The sequence below is a fragment of the Grammomys surdaster genome, unplaced genomic scaffold (assembly GCF_004785775.1).
Source record: "Grammomys surdaster isolate TR1022 unplaced genomic scaffold, NIH_TR_1.0 126182, whole genome shotgun sequence".
Classification (NCBI taxonomy): Eukaryota; Metazoa; Chordata; class Mammalia; order Rodentia; family Muridae; genus Grammomys; species Grammomys surdaster.
Window position 1 is genome coordinate 1,924,106 of NW_021620988.1, and position 24,674 is coordinate 1,948,779.

The following is a 24,674-nucleotide window of genomic DNA, read 5'->3' on the forward strand; positions in this document are numbered from 1 at the left end:
GGCGGGCTTGCGCCGCTGTGGCGGCCTTTTTTTAATTTTCCCCACATAGTGTCTAACTCTAGAAGTTTGAATCAACACTGGCTACTGAATCGTGTGCAACTGGACTTCCTTCTTGATTCATACAGATCATTACTCTGCTGGTCATGGGGTTTGCAGGCACATACATACAAAAGGAAAAAAATAACCTAGATTGACATACCTCAGTTAGCAAGAACAGTTAGCCAAAGCAGAATTACAGGAGCTATAAAGCAAAGTTAGTACCATTTAGGGACTTTCCCAGAAGTATAGTCTTTGATTAACTAAGTCCTTGTTCTTGATTTGGCTGGTGGTTCTGCCTCTATGCTGGGTTCCAGGCTTGAATAGTACTTCCATCATGGCATCTGTTGTACTAAGTAAGGGGGGTGGTGGTAGCTGTTACAGCTGTTTGAGTTACTCACATTCCTTGTCAGTGACCCCCTTGCCCACAATCCTGTAAGTAATCCAGTAAGCTTATTATTCCACCAACCTAGACACTGGAATTGTTTATTTGGACTCTTGCCAGTGCCTCATCTGGGGAACATAGACATTTAGTCACATCTCCCAAAAAGAAGTCACACAGCAGCTGGAGCCCACGTGAATGAGATCAGTGCCTTTAAGAAGAGATGCCAGGCAGAACTTTCACTGTGACAGGCACAAGGTATCCACCTATGAACTGGGAGGTGGACCTTCCCAAAATCTCAAGCCTGTCAGTGCCCTGAAGCAGAACTCCACGTCCTTCCAAACTATGAGAAATAAATTTGCGCTGTTCCCGAGCTACTTCAGTCTACTGTAATGTGTTAAGTCAGCCTGAACACACTGTAACAAATGTTGGAGTGAGGTTCAATTATTCTTTCTATGAGTATTTGCACAGCAGTACCACCTGCCAGAAAACATGCTCACACCAAGGATGTGGGAAGAAGGGTGTTCAATTCTAATTGTGGGAGACCTTGCAGCAGAGGTTGACGGCTATGCAGTTACAGTAAAGGCCTCCAATGTTGCAATCCTCTGATGAGGCTAAGTGAAGTGGGGATGAAAGGAAACAGGCAACAAGCTATCTGAGGGAATCACTATAAACTGCTGAGTAGACATAGATTCTGAACTGACCAATGGTAAGTTGGCTGCACATGCCAAGAGAAAGCCTCATCCTAGAGGTAAATGCAGTGTTCCTTTGGTAAATTCAGGGAGACGGGATCTCTTGAAGGGTGAAAAGCTCTAACAGATGGAGTCTTACCAGAGAGATTAAGGACAGCATTAGCTTTACTAGGTAATTAGGAAGTTGGAGTTTTACGAACGTGGAATTTTAATGGAATATACCATTATGTTAGAAGTATCATAGCAGCAGCTGAGATAACCACATTGAAGAAACTAAAACTGGGACAAGAAACATACCACAAAATCACAAATAAAAAAAATACCAAGGACAAATGTAGTTTTTAAAACAAAATCACAATTGTTCAATTTCACCATTGAAGACTTGAGAGCCAGATGCTGGGGTGAAAGCCTGCTAGTTCAGAGGCAGAGAAAGCACCCAGCTGACCTTCCTCCTCAGCTGACATCCTAGCCAAATCCCCTCTCTCACAGCATCTCAGAAAACCTCCTCCAATCAAAATGTCCCTCCCTTCTACTTCCTGTGTATCTCTCTAGCCTTCTGACTCCCTCTTACTCTCTATGGTTTTTTTTTTTCCTTAGTAATCCTATGATCATTTCCTGTCAACTGCTTGCTTGCTCTGCCTCTTGACCTATCATCGACTTTAATCCTGTTTACAATATTCAAGCAGAAAACTCTTAGATTAGAGATATGTGCTAAGGCTGAGCCATACCACAACCCAAAACAGGTTTTTCCAGTAAAAAAAGAAACACAATCTCAGGGTTCAGGATACGATCAAATGTCCTGCAACAGACAGGAACCAAGACAGAGTCAGTGTCTTAGTTAGGGTTTCTACTGCTGTTAAGAGAGACCATAACCACAGCAATTCTTATAAAGGAAAACATTTCACTGGAGCTGGCTTTCAGTTTCAGAGGTTTAGTCCGTTATCATCATGGCGAGAAGCATGGCAGTATGCAGGCAGGTATAATACTGGAGAAGGAGCTGAAGGTTCTACATGGAGTTCAGCTAGCAGTAGGAGGAGAGACTGGTCTTTGCTTGAGCTTTTGTAAACTCAAAGCCCACCCCCAGTGACACTCTTCCTCCAATAAGGCCACACCTTACTCCAACAAGGACACACATGTAATCATGCCACTCCCTAAGAGTCCATGGAGGTCATTTTCATTCAATCCACTACATTTTACTTCCTGGCTCCCAGAGGCTTTAGCCATATCATAATGCAAAATGCATCTACCCCAACTTCAAAAGTCCTCATGATCTGTAACAGCGCCAGCCCTTTTAAAGGTACGAACTCCAAAGTCTCTTCCGAGACTCGTGGCACTCTCTTAACTGAAACCCCCTATAAAATCAAAATTAAAAAGTCGATGCCATACTTCCAACATATACTGGCACAGAATATAAATTACCATTCTAAAAGGGAGAAAAGAGAGCATAGTCAGGAAATACTGGACCAAAGTAAGACCATAAACCAGCTGGGCAAACTCCAAACTCTGCACCTCATATATGATGTCAAAGTGATTTCCAGATCTTCAATTCCTTTCTGCTTTGTTAACTGCAATACACCTGGTATTCTCCTGGGCTGTTTATACTCCCTGTTACCAGCTTCCCTTGATGGGTATCATCCCACTGTTCTCTCTCCTCTAGCATCTTAAGGTCTGTATAGCAACCCAGACTTAACCTTCACAGCTTCACACAATGGCCTCTCTAGGCCTCCATGAAGGGACACCCTAGACCTACTCCTGGCCTCATCCACTTTCCTTAGTCAAGGAGGGAGATTCCATAACTCCTTTCTTGTATCCCTGACTTTAAAGCCAGAACTATGTGGCCAAAGCTACCAGGTTCTGCTCCTTGCTGGGGCTGAAACATGGTCCTCTTGTCTAAATATATTCTCACCGGGTTTCTGGTTTTGATGATTTCCTTCACTGCCTAAGCTTGGCTGTCCTGGAACTTACTCTGGGGAGCAGGCTGGAAGACAGACTGACACAGAGTCTAGCTTGAGCTTCTGAGCTTCTCCAATCTCAAAGCCTCCATGATATACTTTCTGCAATAAGGACAAACGTACACCAAACAGGACACACCTCCAACATCTCTTTCATGTCTATGCCTTCATTTCTTTCTGAATATCCTTTACAAAATATTTTGGGCTCTTAAAGGCCAACTTAAGTAAATATTTATATTTATTTTTGCTTTCTAATGGTCTTTAAGACATTTTTACATCTTTAATCTGTGACATAGACAGAGCACTCGATGTAGGCATGATATTTTTCTGACTTTTCCAGAAAAAGGGCACATATTTCTAGCTTGTCCTTTTCATGTCCTCATCTGCTGAGATGGGGCTGGTGAGTAACACTGGATGGGAAGGAGGATCTGGGAGGAATTGTGAAAGGGGAAAATGTGAACAAAATGTTTTACGTGAAAAAATTATTTTAAAATGTTAAATGTAATCTGATTAAGTCACTCCTAGAGCAGGATCAGTTTGCTTATTTGAATGACACCCATGGAGGGTTTTGAGTAAATGCATACCTCACAAATTTAGTCAGTTGTTTATGTATTTTAGAAAACTGTGTCCTAGTGTCTAACCCCAGGCACACAAGAGCAAAGGTTCAACTCGAATCACAGAGGTGTAGTTGTGGATGTCATCCCAGGTCAGAACACACTGCCTGGCTTCGCTGCTTTCCAGTTACTCCATTAATAGCTACTGGGAATGGAAAAAGCACATGACCCAAAATGATGATTTCATCAAGTCCTCCGAGCTACTGTACTCATACTGCTTACCTTCAACCACTCTAAACAGAGTCAACCATATAAAGGAATGTACCATCGTATGCGGTAAAATTCCCAGAAATCTGGTACCGCAAGTGTCGGAATATAACTGAAAGGCCTAAAAATAAAGCAGGGGTTGTGCAATGTCCATAGTTTAGGCACAGGGCTGCGAGTGTAGAGAGGCTGAGGTAACATGTTTTATTTCATGTGGTATGTATAAGTTGCTAAGACGGAAAGAGAAAAGCTACATAATAAAGACATATTTGCACATTTCCAGAAAAATCACTTCTATATGAGTTTTGCATATCCTTAATCATCAGGGTTCCATGTCTGTGATGGCACCACCATTCGGTCCTTCACCCATGCATGCAGTCCTTCACCATGCATGCAGTCCTTCACCATGCATGCAGTCCTTCACTATGCATGCAGTGCTTCACCCATGCATGCAGTCCTTCACCCATGCATGCAGTCCTTCACACATGCATTCAGTATTTAACCCATGCATTTTGTCCACAAGCAATTCAATATTAACCCTGGTTAAAAGCAGCAGGCTCCACTTATAAAATATATTCTCTCATATAGAGAATATTGATTTATCTGCATATATGGCATAACAGAAGACATGAGTTGAGGCAAAGAAGTCTAAATAAAGGGTAGCAGTAGGTGGCAATAGGAGGAAGAAAGACAAATATTGATTGAGGTTTTTATTCATATGCAGACTAGAGGAAGACCTACAGCAATGAAGGAGTAGGGACGGAGGGCAATAGGGGTGAACAAGAACAAGGTAAAGTGATTCTTGCACTTGAAAGTGTTACCTTAAACCCATTATTTTACACTATAGCAACAACAACAACAAAACAAGGAGCATCAGGTTCTGGTGTCAGGCCATCTGAATTTATATCTTAGCCTGACCATGACTAATGACTCCTTTGGAGAGTTAAAATACCTTCCTTATCCCTCTCATGATCCACAGATTGGGAATAATCACAGTATCTATGACACAGACGTTGTAATGATTAAGGTTCATGATCTGTGTTGCCACCTGAAGTCACGTTGATGTCCGTGGGCTGTGCTGCCTCCAGAAGTTACATTGATGTCTGTGGTATGTGTTGCTGCTGGAGGCCATGCTGATGTCTGTGGTCTGTGCTGTCACAGATACCTGCACTTAAATGCACAAGCATACACATACACATACACACACATACACACACACACACACACACACAGAGAGAGAGAGAGAGAGAGAGAGAATTTAAAATAATTTTTAAATTTTACTTTTAAGAAATAAAAGTGTAAATCATTGGGAATAACAAGTGTGGCAAAGCACCAACAAACAAAATCAGATATAACAAATCTTTAAAGAATGATATTTCCAGATAAACCCTAAAGTGCCTTAAAAGGGATTGTGCCTGTAAATTGACTCTCAGATCTCCATCCTTAGAGGAGCAGGAAAGGAGCTTGCAGTAGAGAGAAGGAGAAAGACTTCAATTCAGATAACAAGTGCACTGAAGGACAATTAATGGGAGATCATTGTTCAAAGGCAGAAAGCTAAGCACAGGAAGAGTTCTGTAAGCATGCAACCAGGATTGGAAGAGGAACTGGAGATTTCAGAGCTGGAAGTCTGCTGACTTAGACTAAAGCAGTAACACAACAAAACTGCAAGCTGTATATTGGAGACCCTGAAGATCCTATCACATACAAGAGATCTTTTGAACCCTACCAGGTGCACTGTGCTTCTTTATCTACTTTCTTGCCCAAAGATGGACAGCTTCACTGTAGGTCTCTGCAACCCCAAAATGTGACTTACAAGCACCAATTCTCTCTCTCCTTCCCTCCCTCCATCCCTCCCCCCCCCCCCCCCCCCCCCCCCCTCTCTCTCTCTCTCTCTCTCTCTCTCTCTCTCTCTCTCTCTCTCTCTTTCACACACACACACACACACACACACACACACACACACACACACACATCCCCAATTCCTAACTTGGGAGTCCAGATTCTAGATGTACACAAAAGGGAGTGGAGGAGAAGGGACAGAGTTCAAAGCTCATGTAGGATGTTTGTGGAGATGCTGGACCTTGGAGTCCATCTGTCAGAGCGTCTACACATAAAGGATGAGTTTCGGTTTCTTTTCTCCTCCTTGCTGCCTTTCTAGTTTCCCTTTCCCCAGTGTACAGGAGACAGAATAACCATTCAGGACAGGTGTGTCTGAGAACATTAATGAGGTAAATCAGATGCAATGACATGAACAGGAAGGAGTACCAGAGAACAGAATGGTGGAACTCTAGAGAAATGAAGAGCAGAAACTCAGTGCAGGATACCATGGACTGGAAAATTGTAAGATGACAGGTGTTTTCTTTTGTCTGAGAGGCATTGGGGAAGACAAACACAAAGTAAAGGAAGGCAGAGGTTCAAATTCATTTTTGTGAAAAAACGTCCATCAGTCACTCTACATGGTGTAGACATTTGAAACACCAACCATTCTCCAGAAAGTGCTTCTACTGAGAGAAAAGCGGATCTTCAGGAATATCACTGTTCCTATTGATATTTTCCTTTAGACTTCAGTTGTATAATCGCAGTGCAGTAGTCAACTTATACACCAAAAATAATGTATCTACTCTTACCAATTGCATAGCCACAGAACAACACTGATCTTGAAGTGATTGACTTAGCATTCATTCTGCAGAAAGCCTCCTTGATTAAAAATGATCCACCCGACAAGACTAGAGTCACAGCCACAGATGTCAAAGAGGCACACTGGTTCTGTGATATTTCTGCCACAGCCTTTTTCGACACCTGTTGATCATTCAATCAGAGGAAACCTCGGAGCTGAAGATATGCCAACTCTGTGGAAATTCCTTCCCAAAATAGCAAGAGCTGAGCAAATTGCTGGGCAGGCAAGTCCTGATGGGCGGGGCTCAGAGCTGTTTGCAGTTCAGCAACTGTCTTTCACGGTTGGCATTTTTACACTGTCTAAATCTTCTGTTAGTGCAACAGCTGATTTCCTCCTTTGTCCAGCTCTTCCTTTCTGATTTCCTGGGAGTGGTGACCACATCCTTCAACAGGCCACTTCTTTAGAAGCAACCACTGAAATGGCCACACAGCTGTCTGTAGTTGTCTGACAGTGACCTCTACACTCGAGTTTGCTTTTTCCGCACTAAGTCCATAAGTTGTGAAAAAGCAAGCTCTGGGAGAAACGAAACACTGAGGTCTAGCTCTAAGTTGAACGATGTGCAAAAGCCATTTCTAAACATTTGCTAGGTTTGTCTTTCTCTTCCCACGAACGAAACTGGAGTGGGTCAGGGGTTCAAACAACCTAGGGAAGTCTTCATATTTTAAAAACATCAAACTGTACTTAAACTTTAATGGTGTAACGATTCATTATGTTTATTTTTCATATTCAAGCTACAATTTTTGTGCTACTTTAAAAAAATAAATAGCTCATAAAAAAATCACATCTTATGGTTACAAAATTTTATGAGTTTACTAAGCCATTCCATAAACTGCACATGCATTTGGGGGAGATGCTCTTATAAATTGTTAAAGAAGTGTCTCTTTTAATAAGGAATATCTCCTTAGCAGGTCTAGGATAGAGTAGGTCAAAGGATATGACATTTCCAAGGTAGCCAAATGAAAATGGATCTTCATATTGCAGACTATGGGCCAGTGGTGACTGGCAAATCACCATGCAGGAGTCGACTAAGAAGACAGGGAGTCTTGATTAACTATTTATAATCAACAATGTTTATTTTTAATTCCCAAGACAAAATATGCAAAATCATGAAAAAAAAAACATGAAAAAATTTTTTCACTATTTTATATCCAAAGAACTTGAGTTATGAGTTAGCTAGCAGGTTATGAGCTACAAACAATAGACTGACATGACTTAAGCTTACTGAGTGGATGGAATCTTTCCTTCATGTTTTCCCTAGTAAGCAATCAGATATGGATTTCAAAGAAAAAAGTAGGACAGAAGAGGGAAGGAAGATAGAAGGATTCCTTGAATCTTACTTTCCAGCTATAATAACTGGCAAAAAAAAAAAAAAGACTTTTTTATTGGAATGGCAAATTAAAGTTATCTTTTCCATATCATTTTTTTCTATTTTCAAAATGCATCTTAAAACATTTCATATCGGGCTAGAGAGATGGCTCAAGCAGTTAAGAGCACTGATTGCTCTTCCAGAGGTACTGAGATCAATTCCCAGCAACCACATGGTGGCTTACAACCATTTGTAATGTGATCCAATGCCCTCTTCTGGTGTGTCTGAAGACAGCTACAGTGTTCTCACATATATAAAATTTTTTTAAAAATCTTTAAAAAATATTTCATATTAATGAGGAAAACCATAGAAATTAAGAAACAGTAATAGTCAAGATAACCTATGATGTCATATGCAGAACTACAAGGCATGAACACTGCAGTAAAGTTCTCCATGCATCCTGCCCCAGTTAATGCATATTTTTGTGAGAATGAACCACTGTGGAGATACCATACACCAGAAGAAGAAAAGAAACTGTAACTGTAGATATGGATATATATATATATATGTATTTGAGGATGCTATCCATATTGTTAATCCAAACCATAATTGTATACTGAATATATCCCTATGACTACATACTTATTAATGGATTCCAAACCAATTTCCCCATAGACCAAAGGAATATTGATTTTATTGAATAAAGTGAAATATAAATACAATTTCTTTTTCAGATTTATTTTATTTTTATTGAGTATGTGTGTGCACATGTGAGTGCATGTATATGTATGCATGTGTGTACATGCATGTACACCTACCTGTGCATGCCTGTGAAGATCAAAAGAAGGCATTGGAACCTCTGAAGCCAGAGTTGCAGACAGTTGTGAACAATCTAACCTGGCTGCTAAGAACTTCTGAACTCTGGTCTTCTGCATGCATTCACAACCTGTGAGCCATCTTTTCAGACCCTACACAAAGTCCTTTAATCTATAATAAAAGAAAGATCAGTGGAATTGTAGAAAGCCAAGAGAAAAAATTGCTGACACTTCAAGCAACTACTCACACACAAGCATCCGATACGTCATTTTACCGGAATCCTCTGTTCATGTCTTCGGGTCCCACCAAAGGCATTTGTTGCCTCAGGCTTCTTCATCTGTCCCCTTCACACAGTCTTCCTGTATATTTGGCTGCAGAAGCATACATACATACATGCTCCTGTGCATATATATTTTAAAATTTAATGAGTTAGAACCATTTTTCTCACCTTCCAAAATTATATTTTAAATGAAAATGGATGTTGAATTTGGTTCAAAGGCATGCTAATAACTGGTAGAATTAGCCATATGGCCTTTCCCTTTTGAGTTATTAATATGCTGAATCCAATTCTTTATTTTTGCATAGTAAAACAACTATTACAACTTGGATAAATTTAAGTTGTAATATATATTTTATTTTAACATACATAAATTTTTTCTACTTGATAATAATTCCTTCAAATGTTACCTACTACTCTTCAAAACACTACTGTGTGCTTTTACTGTGTTCAATTTGACATTATTCAGTAAATAATGATGTGATTATAATATAATGCGTGATTTATTTCATCGTTATAAAGACATGCTTATTTTTCTTAAATTAAGTATGCTCTATTGAAACAAATGTTTTTTTTCAGCTCTATGTAGAACAAGTGTAAACACTTGCTGCCTTTAGGCAGATTAGAAATGAGATTTTTGGAACTAGAAATACAGCTTTGTGATAGAGTGTAAGGTTCAATTCCCACCACTGAAGGGAGAGAAAGCATAGAATACCCAACAGTCCCCAATGCTCACATATAAGGTATAGGGTCTCATCTCACTTTTCAGATACAAGTTCAATTCTATTTTCACTACTTTCATGTTATCTCTAATCATCTTGTGCATATACGCAATCTGTCAAGTGCCTTGTATCCAGAAGACCACCCATGGGATCAGGCAGCATATGAACAGTAGATTAAACAAGCCCTCAAGAAACCAAATCTATGGGCAGCATATCTGAAGTTCACTGCTGTGCACAGAGGAACATAAACTCAACGTATGTCATACTTGATTCTGGAGAGCGTATCTCAGCCAGATTAGTGTAAGAGGAAGATGTCTAAAGATGGGCCATGTTTGAAGGATTTGTTTCTGAGCCAATTAATAGAACATTGCTTAGAACAATTTTGCAAGGCCTGCATACCACCATGTTTATTGTTTCTTGATCAGATTCATCAGTTACTACCTCCATTTCTGCCACACCATGCCGGTTTCCTGATGAAATTTTCCTAAAACAAAGGAAGAAGAAAATATATGTTCAACAAAGGATGTTAGAGAGAAAGAAGACAAAATGAGACTATCATACATTTCTCCCATGGCCTCTTTATTTATATCCTCTGTATTTTGCATCTCTGCAACTAGAATCTGCTTTAAAGTCCCAGAGAAGCAGCCTCTTTCCTTCTCCAAGCAAGAGAAGGCACCTCCTAGCTGTCTAAAGTGTAGACAAAGAAGGAGCATCACATGCTCCAGCAGGATTTTCTTAGTCCAGACCGTAGGTCCTATCCCACTCCTACTTGGAATAATGAAGTTATCAACTAAGACTATGCACAAGGCAAGGTCTGCCTGAGGCCTCCCACTGCCGAGTTTCTCTGGGATCCCAGGGTAAATCATTTCTTTTCTATCAGCAGCCCCTCCTGTATGCATTTTGGTTTTATAACTTGGATTGGTTCTCATAATTACCACTTTCCACCATTTTATGCATCCTCTGTTATCTTCCCTCTCCATCTCTGCCCTTTCCAGTTTTGTTATTCCTTATGGGATAAAAGCATGATAGACAGGTGCTTACTTGTTTCATCCTTGCTAAGGTCTGAATGCCCTTCCAAAATTTACGTTGAAACAGCACCTCAGCCTGAGGCAGCCTTTTCCTCCTGTGATCTGTACAAGCAATTATTCCTTGTTACATTCTCTTGGCGGGCATGATGACTGGTGTACACTGTCTATTGTCTTGAACTCTGATTTAAAATTTAATTGCTTAGTTTTTTTTAAAGGTGTTAAACTGTATTCCCAATGCAACAATATTAACAGTTTGGCTTAGGAGTGAAATTATGAACATTGACATCATAGAAAGGATTAAATACCCTTATTAAAATGCCCTTGCCTTCCACTTTGTGCTGTGTAATGGAAGTGTCTCCACCAGAGGACACAGAACTCAAGGTGACAGCTTAGAAATGGAAAAAGGACTTTCACTGGACAATGAACCCATGGGCATCTTTCAGTCTCAAGAAGTACGAAAGTCAATTTCTGTTCTGTGACCTAAGACAATCACTCTTAAGAGACGGGTACCACTTTTGCTCTACAAAGAGTAAGTTGTAAAATCACTAACTAATAAATGTAAGGGTGAATCAGACATGGAAGCACTGTGCCAGGGATCAGAGCAGAACAAGGAGCAAATCACAAACTTCACGATCAGGAACAGATTTCTTTAGACATGAAACCAGACCAAAGGTCATGAGATCCAAATCAAGTCTCAGTACTTTCTGAATTTCCTGAGACCTTTCCTGTGATTCTCTGCACCCCTAGGTCTTACTCTAGTAGATAATCTTGGGTCAGAAAAGTTCTTGGCTTCTCCTACCTCTATTTGTTATTAACAGGAGAACATTACGGACTAGGTCACAGTGAGCTGCTATAAAATACTTCACAAAAGGATTTGTGGTGCATTTTCTTTTTACAGTTGTGACAATTTCATTCTTGTATGAGACAACGTTACCTCACCGTTTGCTCGCCTTTTCCAGGCAATTATTTGCTAAGTGTTCTTAATGCATCAGGCTCAGCGTTCTGAACTGTAAGATTCTGTCTCCATTTGTTACACTTGTATTCAATTATGCCTTGGACTACATCTTTAATACACACTCTAGTCATATTTTTAATTAACACCATGAACTAAGAAAGCAATTGGCATCTCCACTCAGTTTGGCAGGTGGCTTAATTTTTAGTTACTGGGTTTACTATTTTAGAAGAACCCACCACATGGCTAAAATTTAAACATACAGAGCAGATCATCCCAAAAGTCTTCCTCAGGAAAATAACTAAAGGCATGTGAAAAGGCTGGGAGGTAATTTCCAACGACAAAGTCAGAGGGGACTATGGTTAAATGTTTAAATTCATAACTATGGTTCCTACTATACTAAGTGGCTTTAATTTCTAAGAACCCAGCCTCAGATCTGGGGCTGCTTCCCAACCCACTCCTGGGATTCCTGATTGTGGCACTCAGCTGAAACATGAGTTCAGTTACCAAATATAGCCGAGTAGAGTAAGAGAACAGATGAGTGTCTCAGGCCACAGTTGTCTCAATACCACAGACCAAGCAGTCCTTAATGGACAGGCAAGACCGACCTCCACTCACCAGGAGAAAGAAGAAAAACTCCTGGGAAATCCATTGCCCTTGGGAAGGCTTCAAACCAACCAAGCATTGAGAAGTTCTGTACACACCTTAACACGCTTACTGGTAAGACAACACTTTTAAGACTTTTAAAGTTGGAAATATTTCAGTAGCTTTGCCTGACACTATGATTCTATTTGGAAAACGCTTGGTTTTTTTTTCTTTCATGAGGATAAGAAATGTAATGTTAATTTTGTATTTTTTTTCTCAAAACAGGCAACACATAAACTTTGCTGGATTTCTTTCTGCCCACACTATCAGACTTTAGGGTTATAATCTTAGGTGTGCTAAATCATTCTGAACAGTTCCAAAGGAATAAAAGGGTTAATATGTTTGTGGATGGAGTCAAATTTGTCAAGAGTGCACGTGTTATATTTCATAGTAATTGAAACTATAGCCATCTTGACTGTCATCCATGTCTAAGCTAAAACCTGATGGCTTAAAATAATAAACCTTAGGTTTTAAATATTTTAAGTTATTAATTACCTTTTGAAAGATTTTAAATTAACCAACAAGATGTGATTAAATTCGTTGGCATAATACCAGGCGATATACAATAATTTTAATATATAAATGAATAAAAAATGTTTGAATGTGGTTATCTACAATGCAGTCTGTCAAATATAAATATCAAAACCTAGTCCTGTATCATGTTGTTTTTAAGTTACTGAGGACATTGTCTTGAATCCAACACATGATGTTGGTGCAGAATTATTTCAGGCTCACATTACTTTTTACCATTTTCTAAAAATACTAATTACCTTCTAGTGTAAATACTATGGCCAAGTACAAGGTCTATTACTTGGCAATAGAAAACTATTCAAAATCTGTTCCACGTCTGTGTCTATCAAAATAAAGTCCCTTTACATGATAAAGATACTATCCAACTATTTTTTTCAAAGAAATTGAATACTCTGCTCAAATATTCAGAAATTTATAGCTGCAAACTGAAGAAGAGGTCTGGGGTCCTATCTTGTCATAGCCCACTCTGGAACTACAGGATTACACATTCCTGGTCCTGTTGTTCTGGCATCCAGTGTGGCTTGGGTCCCTTTCTCTGGCTCTGTCTGCTCTCTGTCCAGGCTTCTTTGTTCTGTAGCTAAAAGTGGATATTTAAATTGCCACAGATCACACTTCTTGAGAGAAGGAGTGAGACTCACTCTGGGAAATTACCACCATGGTGACTTCATGGCTTTGGTTTTGTTTATTTTGTTTTCTCATTTAAAAAGTGTGAGGAGGAAATATTTGTGTGTGCAAAATAAGTTGGACTAATTCTTTAATGTATACTAACCGATACTCCTTCATGGCCAGGACAAGAATCCCCATTGCTTAATTAGGGTAGTCAGGAGCCTTCAAAGGACACTAAGATTCTGATTCTGGAATTCAGCTAAGGATCAGGACCATGAAGAGTGAGTGGCCATGGCCTGGTAAAATTCCAGCCAAGAAAACAAAGACTAATCAAAGCATTATGACAATGATTTGCAAGTGACACAGCATCACAGTAGAGAATATAGGAACATCTTGGATAAATAATTTTAATATACACACGAATAAAACATTTTTGATTGTGAATATCTACAGTACAGTCTGTCAAATGTGATTTTTGAATGTTAGTGAGAAATGTATGCATTAAAAATAAAAACCACAGTTATTACCAGTGGATTCAATATAAATTTGACAAAATAAAGAGGGATGAAGGGGGTACCAGAAAAAAAAAAAACTCAAGTCCTCCTCATTAAACACAGTCTATGGCTGTATAACTGAATAAACTATCAGCTTCTGTTCCCTAAGTTTAGATGAAGTGTCTTACTTGGGAGGATGGACTGTGTTTAAAACCACAGGGTAAATCTGAGATACCTTTTCACTATGGCAATGGATCTGATGATCAAAAAGAAGAGGAGCTTGTTCGTTTATTAAGCAATAGTTATATAACTGAAGTCATTTTGCATCAAACATAGGATTTTGTGAATGTTATCACATTTGGCTGTTACCCTACAGGAATCTTTGTAACGACAAAAAATTTACTGAAATGAAGAAAGAGAAAAGAGAAATAAAAAGAAAAGGAAGAAGGAAATAAGAAGCAAGAAATCAGTCTAAAGCTAGCCATGCTTCTAAAAACAACAAACTTCAGGGCCTTTGTTCTTAGCTTTGGCCTTCATAGATAGGTTTTTCTGAACAATGTCAGCAATATTGAATGGTTTAATCAAAAGTTTTTATTATTCTTTTTCGGTGTCTACAAACAAACGAATGAGGGTGCTTACTTTAAATATCTAAATCATTACAATAGAAAATTTCCACCTAAGCTTATAACTTGAATTTCCTATTTCTATCTACATCCCACAATAGAGCTAACCAGTATTTACTGATTGGCTTGATCTCCCCAACACTTCTCATGTGTTTATTGCTATGCACATGTGCATTTTCAGGTGACTATGGAACCATCTCTCCCTCTCTGAAATCTCCAGAAGAGTACTTTTTTCATCCTAGTACACACAAAAGATGTAGGAGTCGGTCTCCTTTCTAACATCAATTTTTCTTTCAAAATTTTAGAGTTCTCTTGTGTGTCTTGGCCATGGTGTCTCTTGATGTATTCTACAGATCACAACTATTCTCCTCTTATCTAAACTTAAGATAACTACTCATAGTGTCTGCAGTGGGAAGAGAGAGCTCTGTAGTTAAACACAGGCTTCCGTGCTGAGTCTGCCAGCTCCGAATGCTACACATTGAGCCAAATATTTGGGCCTTTTCCTTTCAGTCTTGAGAAATAAAAATACTAATGTAGAAACATGATGTGTGTTCCATGCAGGGTCAAATGATTTACTATGAAAATGATTAACTCAGAAACAGTCATAGAAAGCTTTGCTTCTACTTATTGTAAAGCAAATCCTTTTGATGGTGTTCTTGTTATATGCTACACTGGTTGTGTGTGTCTAGCTTGTCTCTCTTGCATTCTGTTGAAGTTAAGAAACAATTTGTAAGCTGGGCATACATAGACAATTATGTCACATGCCTTTAATTCCAGCACTCAGAAGGCAGAAGCAGGCGGATCTTTGTGAGGTCAAAGCCAGCCTGCTCTACAAAGTGAGTCCAGGACAGCCAGGGCTGGTTATGCTGAAAAACCATGTCTCAGAAAACAAACAAAACAAACAAACAAACAAACAAACAAAAGAAATAATTCTTATGAATTCTTATATCAACAGTCAACAGACAATAGTGCCTTTTGTCAACAGGATTATTATAGAAGATTATAAGGATATAAGGATATATATGTATATATGTATATATGTATACACACACACACACACACACATATATATATATATATATATATATATATATATATATATATATATATATTATGCAGGTACATATATTTTACTCATAATATAGAGGATTTTCCCAAGTGTCATGAATATAAGTTTTCTATACATCAAGCTCGGCAACTTTAAAAGTCATGATTATTTATAACTTATTGATGCATCTATCTTTTTTGTCATTTGCATATTCACATAGCATGTGAACCATGCACATGTACAATATATAACATATTCAAGATCTCCAAATAAACATTTCTCCAAATACTAGGGTAGTAATGGTAAGATTTTGTTTTTTCTTTTTTTTAAACTTTTCATTGATTCCTTGTTACTTTCACACCATTCACTCCAGTCCTGCTCATCTCCCTCCCCCTCATAAACATCCTTTGCCCTTGCAACTTCCTCTCCAAAATAAAATGAAATTTTAAAAAAAAACGTGAACAAACAAAGCACAGAAAACACCTCATCCTGAAAGAAGTAGTTTGTCACAATGTGGAATACAGTCCACACATCTTCACTTGCAAGTGTTCATTGCAATGAGTCATTGGTCTGGTTTGAGATCTCCGACTTCTGTGACAATATTGGATCATCACAGGGCCTCTTCCCCTTTATCCCTTCATCGCTCTGTGCCATGGAGATCCTGCAGCTTTAGTTAACACTACTGGCCCTTTCATGTGTCCCAATCATCTGCAGATGATATAGATCTTGGGCTGGGCCAAATCAAAGACCTGGATCTGGGCCTGGGGGGTAGCTAAGCTGGTCAGCCTGCCAGTTCTCCCCTAGTCACACTACCAAGGTGAGCTCTCCAGCGCTGCTCTGGCTAGGCCACCCAATGTAGCCATCAACAAGAGGTAGAGTAGCTGTCCTGGTCTAATTCCCTCTAGGGGCTGGCTGACCAGCACCCATGCTTCCAGGGCCAGCTCCACTGTGTTGCCCAGTCAAGGCATGAGGCCCACTCTCAAGTGCTGCAGCCTTGTAGGGGCTCGACCAGCTATTTTGCCCTTACACCCTCAAGGCTCGCTTACCTGAGACTTCCAGATCTGGGGGCGATCCACTGTGCTGCCTAGGTGAGCTGCAAGGTCTTCTCTCCCAAATATTATAGCCAGTGTAGAACAGGGCTAGTTCTCCTGCTCTCATGCCCTCAGGGCCAGCTCTCCCCACTACCACAGGTGATGAGGAGAAAATCATTCCCACACCCACCCCACCTCAGCCACCTCAGGCCAGATGAGTGTCAGTGCCAGCTTTCCCTTTCCATCAGTACTGGCTTACACTCCCCTCCTCATTCAAGTCCAGCCCTACTGTGCTGGTTCTCCTGAGTTTTGCAGGCAAGGGACAAAGCAGTTCACCCACTCTCATGACCCCAAGGCCAGCTCTCATTGGCAGTGCCAATGTTCCAGAGCTCTCATCCAGCGGCCGGGTTACCTGCACCCTACTATCAGCATCAGTTCTGCTGGAAAGGTGCAGGGTCAACCCCAAAGTGCTGTAGCTGGTGAGGGACCTGGCTATGCTAAGATTTCTTCTGTTAGAATGTGTGATACACACATGAACACATGTCAATATTTACTGGCAAGAATTTGCATGCAAAGCACTGTGGGATACCAGCATCTTCTGTTTCTCTGGTAGTTTGAGGGAAGCCTGAGCCCAGTCTTGGTTTGTGGGAGTCACCACCCTTCTCTCCAATAACTGAGAGGCTTCCAATCAGCCATGGTCTATAGACATCATAAAAACATAGTATAATTGTCAAATAGTCAATCTAGAAACAATTTAAAAAGGCATTTAAGTATAAGAAATTCGGAACCTGGAAATCATTTAATTTACTACTCATACCTCTTCTATTAAAATGTTAGATTATGGACATGAAACTCAGTGGTGGGGCACTTAGTGCACCTGGGTTCCGAGCCCTGATTCTCAGGACCACTAACGAGCAAAAAGTTTAAGGAATGTTAGGATGTTACTCTTTCAGATGGCTATGTCCTTAAGCTATAAAAAGAGAAGTATAATTCATAGTAGGTGCTTAGTAACTGTGTCCATTTTACATATGTTACAAAGAGTTAGCAAGCTTGACACAATTTTTTTAAATTGGATATTTCATTTACATTTCAGATGTTACCCCCTTTCCCCTTTTCCCTCTACCCAGAAACCCCCTAATCCCATCCCCCCTCCTCCTGCTTCTATGAGGATGTGCCCCCACCCACTCACTCCCACCTCTCTGCCCTAGAATTCCCCCACACTGGGACATCCAGCCTTCATGGGACCAAGGACCTCCTCTTCCACCTATGCTCAACAAGGCCATCCTCCCCTACATATACAGCTGGAGCCATGGATCCCTCCATGTGTGCTCCTAGCCTGGTAGTTTATACCCTGGGAGCTCCGATTGGTTGGTCTTGTTGCTCTCACCATGGGACTGCAAACCCTTTCAGCTCCTTCAGTCTTCTCTCTGACTCCTCCATTGGGAACCCAGTGATTAGTTCAGACACCATTCTTTCTGTCTAATACAGGTTGAATATCCTTTATGGAAAATGTTTAGAACCAAAGATGTCTCACATATTACATTTCTTCAACATTTGAAATATTTGTATATACATAATGAGGCACTTAGGAGATGGGTGCCCAAATCTTTGTGCAAAATTATTTATGCTTTATATACACTCTACATATGTAGCCTGAAAGTACGTTCTATTATTTCTTAATGGTATTATTAATACTCACTTTTAAAATTTTTATGCAGACAACATTTCATGCATTTATATTTCAGATGCTATTCCCTTTCCCCATTTCCCCCCACCCAGAAATCCCCTAGGTTCCATCTCCCCTCCTCCTGCTTCTATGAAGATGTGTCCCCACCCACCAATAGAATTCCATAGTGGAGAATTTTCTACTTGTGATCAGGTCAGCACTTTAAAAGGTCTAGGGTTTTGGACTACTTGGGGATTTCCAGTTTCGAGATAGGGCTACTCAACCTGTACTAGAATTTCTGGAAAACAAAATGGGTGAATGTTTTGCTTCTGATGTTTTTCACGAGACACTTCCTTCGCTGTTGACAAGAAACAGAAAAGTTAGAGTCCTTAGAGATAAGTGTCTTAATACACTATCTTAAAACCTTTCTAAATGAGGAAGTGGTGTACATCTTACATGCGAGTGTCAGCAGTTCCGTCATGAGCACGTTCCATCAGTGGCATAGATGGATATGTTTTAGTCTTTCCAACATGTGGGAATTTATTAAATAACAATAAATTTACAAGCCAAACCAATTTCTTTGGCTTTCTCTGAGGAAGTACTCCTGATTCCACTTAGTATTCATGGTCAATAGCAAACACAGGAACTTCGATCTTTCATTTCTTAGTGTTTGTTGGTTTGTTTGTTTGTTTGGGGGTAGGGCTTGTGTGTGCCATGAGATACATGTGGAGGTCTGCATAGAGCTTTCAAAAGTTGGGTCTCTTCTTTTACATGGTTGAGGCAGCTCTCCTTTGTCCTTCTGCACTGCATACGCCAGGCGAGCTGGCCTAGAAACTTCTCGGTGATTTCCCAAGAAAGGCTGGCATTGCATTGCTCAGCCCCCCATCCAGCTTTCTATGTGATTTCCAGGGATCAAACACAAGTCACCAGGCTGCACGGTTAGTATTTAACCTCTGAGTCACTTCACCAGCCCCACTGATCCCAATCTAAATTACTACAATAATGGTTAGATCATACTACATATGTGAGTATTATTTACTCTGTCATGTATGTGGGACACAATGGCTCTTATTAGAGGCTAAAGAGGCTAACACTGTTTAGAGGAACTACACTGAAAGTCAAGGCAGAGTGTTGATACGGATGCAAGGGGAATACTCTAGAAGACTGGATAAGAACCACAGGCACAGAGTGCAGAGCTGTCGTTGCAGGTCTCAGTGACAGGCGATTTTAAATGTCAGTTTCAAGTGGCCCATGTGTGTCAGAGGTGAGATAAACTATTTGACCTGGAGCCTGGAACAGGGGCAGAGGTCTTTTTCAGTCACATTTTTCCTGGGTGAGGCTGCTTATTATGAGTAACCAGGACCTGGGTTAATGTATTTGTCTTATCTTACTCTTGTGCCTACCATGCCTCCTTCCTTTCCGTGAATCCATGGAAAAGGGGGCCTCTGGAACTATTGCCAGAGGACATACAGATACAGTCTGCTGGGCTTCTCTTCTAACTAGCATCTCCTGTAACTGGTTGTCACAATCTTTTGCTATGAGTTTACCCTCAGCTAATTGGTCCAACTCCAGTGGTATGTTGTTTGCTCTTAGAAATCTGCTTCTTCAGGGATGAGCTCATTTTGATGACTTTGATGGCATATGTATAGGATACAGAGCCCTGTATATTATCCATATACAGTGGAACTGCTTAAAATTGAATAGAATTGTGAGGCAGATGTATGCCTTGAATCCCAGCACTTGGGAGGCAGAGGCAGACAGATCTCTGTGAGTTCTAGGTCAGCCTGATCTATAGAGTGAGTTCCAGGACAGCCAAGTATACACAGAAAAACCCTGTCCTGAAAATAAAACAAAAACAAAACAAAAACAAAAACCAAACACCACCAACAACAACAACAACAAAATCTCAACAGAATTCTGTAATGCCTGAGCACCACAGAAGCATAACCATGGGTGCATTTGGACTTACCTTAAAGAAGTTGGGAAAAGGAGATGCTCTTGAAGTATCAGACTCCTCTTTCTGGGTACTCCCCTGTTTCTTTCTGAACAACATGTCAACAACATATTAGGGACAAGCCTGGGTTTTGATTGCCCTCTTATTCTGAAACTGCAATAGCCTGAAAAATTCTGGACCTGGGTGCCATCCAGTGGTGAAATCTGGAAGTAATTATAGAAGCATAGAAAATAGATAGTTGACTTAGAATTTTTAGAGGGACACATATAGCAGGTTAGGTAGACAAAAGTAAATATTTAACATTGGGACAGCATTGCATAGTAAGCATCTGGAGTGTTTAAAAGAAAACCATCCCCTCACTTAATAATCAGAATAAGGTCAGAAACCACATGAAATGGGGTACCAGGCAGGAGCTAATGTGGGGAAAGTCTCAGGGAGCTGAAAACAGCTTCTACAGAGCTCAGTGAGCTCTGAATTCGAAGAAAATAGAGAATCATTTCAATAATGTAAAAGAGAAACCTAAACAGATAGATAACTTTTTTAAAAAGATCAAGCAGTAGTAATTCTTGAGCATCAAAATACATTCAGTAAAATTTAAAGTGCAAAAGAGGCATCCATTGGAGGGACAGCAAACGGAAGGAAAAATAACAGCAAGAGGACAAGCTATGCAGACATTTCCAGTTGGCATAAAGAAAAGTGTGAAGGGACAGAAAACTTTACTAAACTGAATAAAGATACGAATAAACACATAGAGGAAAGTCAGGGGTCACAGGTCAAATGTAATCCAATGAGGTCTACCCCATGATGTGTTATAATGAAAGGTCTTAACAGAAAGCTCAAGGGTGAAAGAGAGTGAACACTCAAGGATGTGAGAGAGGAAGGACAGGTAATGACATTCGTGTATCCCAATTTACCAGACAACCAATTTCCCACAAAAATCTAATAGTCTAGAACAGTGTGTCTCAACCTATGGGTTGCAAATGTTATGGAGTCAAAGGATCACATATCAGATATGTACATTACAATTCATAACAGTAGAAAGATTGAAATTCTGAGGTAGCAAAGAAAATAGTTTTATGTCCCATCACAACACGAGGAATCATATTAAAGGGTCACAGCATTAAAGAGGTTGAAAACCACTGGTCTAGAAGAAAGTAGCATTATATTTTTCTTCGAAGTACTAAAAAAAAAAAACTACCAAGAAAGAATTCATTGTTCCATAAAACTATCCTTTGGAAGTGACAAAGGCACTCACAGACAAACAAAAGCTGAGAAAAATATGCATATTTTAACACACGTAAGTACAAGATACAAAACAAAGAACTACAAACTGGATGAAGGGCAGTATATAGCTTAGGACAAAGCATAGGAAAGTCATGGAAAGAGTGACTAAACAAATTCAGAATATGCTAATATTTAAATAAGATGCATAAGCCATCCCTCGTATGTGAAGGACAACAGAGAAATGTAAAATGGGGACTGGAGGGATGGATCAGTCACTAAAGTGTTTGTCTCAAAATTATGAGTTCAGATCCCCAGAATCTGTGTGTAAAAGAAGAGGCCCATGGCATACTTCTGGAATGTCAATGGTGTTACAAGGTAGAGATGAATCACTGGAAGTTTGACGGCTACGTGGTGAAGTTCCACACCAATGAAACACTTGTCTCAAAAGGAAGGAAGCACATGATCTTCACACATGCACTGTCCATGAGCTTACTAACAATTCCCAACACACCTAGAGGAAAAAAAATGCAAAACAGAACACGGGGAGAAATTAAGTACCATTGTATAGCCATCTTCTATTAGCTCTTTGTTTAGCCTCTTGGTTTTTGTTTCTGTTTGTATCTCAATAAGCATGTTAAGTTGCTGTTGGTAAAAAAAAAATAGATTTCTAGGAACAAAATATTTTTTGCATGTATTTGGGGTGTGATTTTTCCATGCATGTGCATGGGGTGTGTGTGTGTGTGTGTGTGTTCTGAAGCTGACATGTAGTGTCTTCCTCTACCTAGTTCTACTTTTATTGATTGAGATTGGGGTCTCTTAACCCAGAACTCATCAATCAGCCAGTATAACAAATCAGCTTGCTCCAGTTAGCTCTGGTTCTTGAGTGCTGGCTTCTCGGTGCCTGCCATCACACCTTCCTCACTTTACCTGGGTCCTGGGAATCTAAACTCTTCTCCTCACACTTGCACAGCAAATGTTTTATTTACTGAACCTTTGCCCCAGTCCCAGAAAGGTCACTGGTTGAGGGCTTAGGGCATCAAACTGCCTCATTAGCAGGTGGAGCATTTCAGGAATCTCAGGTGCTAGCTGAACAGGTTTTATCAGGAAAAAGGACATTGATTCTGTAATCTAACTGAGGCTATGTGACATTCCTGATTTACAGGCATAGGAAGCTTAGAATTCCCCAGACAAAGTCAGAGAAGGAAAAGCCCTGCTAATAAAGTGTCACAAAGTGTGCTGAGCCAAGAGGCTGTCAGGTCATGGTGGACTTCTACCTTAATTAGCAGAGTTTTCCCACAACAGGATTTCTCTGAGTAGCCCTCGCTGTCCTGAAACTCATTCTGTAGACCAGGTTGGCCTCCAGCTCAGAGATACACCTGCCTCTGCCTCCCAAGAAAGTCTAAAAGCGTGTGCCACCACTGCCTGGCTAAATGGATATACTTAATATCCATATAAAATGCTTGAAATGAATTTTTAGGCCTAGTTACTGACTCAGTTACCCAAGGCTGCTGATATAAGTTTAATCCCCAGAACCCACATGCCACACTGTGGAAGGAGGAAATGACTCCCTCTCTCAGACACACTTCACACTCCAATCAACAAATGCAGAAAAAAAAAAATGAACTCCTACAATCTGAAGTTAATGACAGAAGAGCATTTCCGTGAAGAAGATATATTTGAAATTCTACAGTGGGGCTCTGGTTCTGAGAGCAGAAGAGATAATAACAGATTTCAGTTCTTGCCTTTGTTTCTGTCACTCCATCTCCTGACAAGCCCCAAAAGAAATTGCAAAACATGCTTGCCATACTAGAGACTTCTGAGTATTTTTTTTTTCATTACAGGCTGTGATCCAATGTGATAAACAATAGCCATGTGAAGACTCCACTCACATCTCCTGCCTTCACAGTGCATACAGCTGGGGGGTGGGGTTGCGGGTGGGGGAAGGATCTCCTCCCACCAAAAAAACTATATGCATTTAATTGGGGGCTAGGGATGTAACTCACTAATAGAATGCTTGCCTAGCATGCCCAAGGCCCTAGGTCCAATGCCCAGTCCTGAAAGAAAACAATACATATATAGTTTAAAAAGATAAATATAATGATAAAATACTACCCAAAGGATCCAGAATCAAATTGTGTTAACCAGAGAATTCTAGAAATTCTCCAAAGGAAGTGGACAGGTGAACTGGTTAGAAAATCAGGAGAAGAAAAGACAAAATGGCAAAATGGACAATTTATGCAAAGTCACGAAAACATAAAAGTACACAAAATGTCTAAGGAACAGAGGGGCAGAACCTGGGCTGAGAGTTGTCCATGTTAAGAAGGTGTGCCAGAGAGTTTTCGTTGGGCAGATTGTCTGTTGGTAGACAACCCAGGTAGGCTGTGAAGCTCTTCATACGGGCCAGGGAGTACCACAAGGAGGAGAGAAGAAGCATTGACAAGACAGACTTTGTAAAAGTAGTCTCACTTAAATCTTTGATCCCTATTGCAAATTCCTTAAATAATATTAATAGCAGACAATTGTCATGTTCCTCTGTACAGTTATTTTTTTGTGTTTGAGCAAGCCCTAATATGGGACTATTAAAAATCACTGAAGGAAAACTATCTGACATACTTCCTCTTCCTTGACGCTTCCCTTGCACACAACTGTCATTAACTACATGTTCTACCATTCTGTGAAAGGAAGTGGAAGAGGGGATCGTGACATCGACATGGACCCGGCCATGGCACAGCCATTTCCCCTACGGGGAAGAACCTAGAGCTGCACATATTCCCAGAAATCGGAGAATTGTGGCTTAGGGCAGTTTCAGGAGAGATGACGCTTAAGCTAAACTAAACTGAGGAGAGATGAAAAGAAAAATGAGAGATTTTCAGGGAACCCAAAGTACTGGCCAGAAATAGTCAGAGATCAAAGGCTACAGAGGACCCCCTCTATTCCTCAAGATGCCTGTGCTGCTTGCTGAAAGAGAAACACTTCATTTTTGGCATGTTGCGTGTAGTTTTAAAAGCTACAGCCTTCACGCGCCAGGGGTCGACTGTGCTCTGCCCCCTCCTGGCTTCCCTCTTGCTCTACTAGCCTTCTCTCTGGGAAGTGGGCCACACTACCAGTCTCACCCGAGACCCTTAAATCCTCACATATAAGACAGAGAGAGAGAGAGAGAGAGAGAGAGAGAGAGAGAGAGAGAGAGAGAGAGA

At 40.3% G+C, this 24,674-nt stretch overlaps 1 protein-coding gene across 1 annotated transcript in view; it reads left to right on the forward strand.

Annotated features, from left to right (window-relative positions):
- The first annotated feature begins 12,228 nt into the window (after nucleotides 1-12,228).
- The window catches only part of Palld (palladin, cytoskeletal associated protein), a 391,437-nt gene continuing 378,991 nt past the window's right edge, over nucleotides 12,229-24,674 (forward strand). Inside the window, exon 1 of the mRNA XM_028757735.1 lies at nucleotides 12,229-12,378. The gene's annotated coding sequence lies outside the window, so the exon portion shown is untranslated. The remainder of the gene's footprint in view (nucleotides 12,379-24,674) is intronic.